Here is a 3,312-nt window from a genome sequence, read left to right on the forward strand (position 1 = left end):
CCTAAGTAACTGGGTAGCTATTGGGTGGATGAGATATCATGTGGTGAGATTGCATGATCAAAGATATAATTTATCTCTCATGTATGATGTAAGTAATGACTCGATCCCCTTGATAGAATGAGATTGAAAGAACACATTTGTAGATCAAGAAACTAACAATTGAACATAATAAAAATGACACAAACCATGTCAATTGTTCAATATGTAACACCCTAAAAATTTGGAAAAGAAATATTAATTTAAAAAATTCATAATATATAAAAAAGGAATGAATTCCTCTCTAACGATCAATACTTGATTACCTAAAATATCAAACGAAGGTTTAACATCAACAAATTACAAACCAACCTTAAACAAAATCTAGGTTAGAGGCAGGTATTACTAAAACCCCAAAACAGTTGCAATATCCAAAGTACAAAAGACGTCCCCAAAACTCTAAATCATTTTCTTGCCTCTAATTAGTATTCAACTATTCACGGTGTCGCTATTACCATTTCTCACCAAGGACCTGATGCATATGTCGACAATAAAAATTGTTAGACTTAATGTCTAGTGAGTTTAAACAGTTTTCATCATTAATATAAAATGGTAAAATTGAAAGAATGAAATTTAAATCACCATTTCTAAAATGAAATTTATTTATTATAAAAGCAACATCTTTGACAAACCCTACCATTTTCGTGATGAAAACTCATTTATCATAATGCCCATTAAATTAACATGGAGCCTAACCCAATATTCATACATAAAAAACGTATAAAGTTTAATATTCAAATACCTAAAACATGGATAAACTTTATTATCCAAAAACCCAAAACATCAAAATACGGATAAGTTCCAATATACCAAAATCATGAATTATGAATAAACTCCATATGCAAATTAACAATGAAAATTTGGATAGTACACACACTACATTATCATATGATAAGTTTAATGGTATATTTACAATACGTGTAATCACATTGTATCTAAAATCCCAATCCGATAAGTTGGTTATATGGTTGCACATAAGTGATAATTGGGCCAACGAACATGAACTAGACGAAAAACCTACTCAGGTCTTAAATCCTAAGAACGACAAAGATTAGACACAAATCTAACCAATCCAACTGGATGAGGTAAAGCAAAATTTTATACGCAGGGTTTTGCAAAATATATGCATTAGGATATAGTAAAAGCAATGATCTTATAGATCAAATTTTACTCGATATCAATGAGAATAGCAGTATCTAATATAATTTTCAAGAATCAATAAGAAACACACTTAGTGGTCATTATAGCAGTTCCTTCTTATACTAGAAAACGTCCAAAAAAACTTGCTACGGAACTACCGCATAGGGGGTTGATTTTCTCCGTCTTCACTTGTGTTTTGGTTTAAATTCAAACACTTTCTTCATAATTCATGTACATTTAATAATAATGGGATCGGTTAAATTGAGTTAAATGTTAAAATGTTTTGAATGAATTTTGATTATCTACACTGTAACAGTTACGTTAAGTTATTTAAATACCAATACAACATGTGCCCCTTAGTTAAACTTTCATATGATAAGAAAATTGATCTCAATAATTCTAATATCAGTTTGTAATTAATATTACGACAATTTAAGCTCAACAATTTCTAGAGAAAAAAACGATTTAACAATCTATTGATTAAATCCTAAAAAGGGGTATTTTACTAAACACTTACTTGGTAAGTACTTACCAGATAAATTTCCTCATCGGATGAACATTAGAAGGGTCAAAAATCTTATTGGGTAAGAACAATGAGAATGATAGAGTCTTACCCGGTAAGTGAGGATGACGACTCCAACCCAGGTAAGCGCTTACCCACTACATTGTTCCATTCGATATGTTTTGATATACTAAAATCTTACGCATCAAAATAAATCATAGTATTGACTGCTATCGGTAAACGCTTACCGGATAAGCAATTAGGTAAAAGGCCCCTAAGTGTAAAAGTTATTCGAATATTATTTTATCTATTAATTTATAAATGTAGATGTTTTTTTGTTTGTGCCAATTATTTGCCTTTTGACCTTCGCATAATGCATCAATTTTTTGATGAATTATCATAAAATGTTTTAATAAAATTGAGCAAAACAATGTTTGAATTGTCACATAATATAATAAAAATATTTAACCACTAATTTAAGGTTTAAACATATCTTACAATAATAAAATAAAACTGGTAGATTAAACTTACAGCTATTTATTTCTGGTAATGATTACTGAAGTTAAGAAATCAATTTGTTGGTCAATTTTTGAGGGCATTTTGTTCGGTATGACGTAAAGTATCTGCTTAATTTCTATAAGATGTTATTTGGTATATTTAAATGTCTTGTTCGTGTAATGCATTAAAATATGCTTTAAATCCTATTTTATGTAATATATGTTTTGTTTTCTTTTTAATCAATGTTACAAAGTTTCATAATTATCTACCTCTTATTAATTTCTAGTTATTAATATTTTTTTATTAACCTAGATATCCAACTCGTTATGCAAATCGACTAATCTCAGGACGACCACCTGCTTTGTAGATAGTCCGGAGTTACCGTATTTGAACCTCCGTGTCCACAAGGAGATTTTTATTCCCCCTTGGATTTGAACCTGAGATCTTTAAGTACTTTTGACATTTAGAGTCAAGCTCAAACCAATCAGGCATCACCCTTGTGGTTAGTTATTGATATTTTATTCAATAAAATGATGGCTTATTGATATTTTTTTACCATTTGATTGCGATTTCAAGTTATATTGATTGAAAAAAATATATATATAATGATGGATGATCCGTTTACTACTTAGAGCATCTTTAACAGATTCTATAAAATAAAGAAAATAGAGTTTTGGTTCTCTATCTTGTTATTTAAGAGCATTTCCAACAGCTATGTTAAAATGGAGAAAAATGATATTTTAACAATTTTTTACTCGAACAACTGTGTTATCTTTGTGGTAAAATAGGAAAAGGAAGAGAGAGAATGTAAAAATCTTCATATTTGAAAAAATCTTTAAAACTTCATATTTAAGAGAGAGAGAGAGAGAGAGAGAGAGAGAAAGAAATAATATTTAACTCTTTTTCAGCAATAGGAGACATTGGAATTAAGACATTGTTTGGCAAAAATAAGCTAACTTATTTTTTATGTACATATTTGGATGAACATAAACTAAGTTATTGAAACGTTACTTGGAGTAGTGTTTTGATAGCTTATTCTCAGTTTTTTCAATTATAACTCTCATTAATATTAACTATTATTTATTACTATTAATTATGAATAATTTTTTTAAATATTACTAATATTAGTTAGTATA

This window comes from Cynara cardunculus (genome assembly GCF_001531365.2).
Source record: "Cynara cardunculus var. scolymus isolate 2C chromosome LG 13, CcrdV1, whole genome shotgun sequence".
NCBI classification, from domain to species: Eukaryota; Viridiplantae; Streptophyta; class Magnoliopsida; order Asterales; family Asteraceae; genus Cynara; species Cynara cardunculus.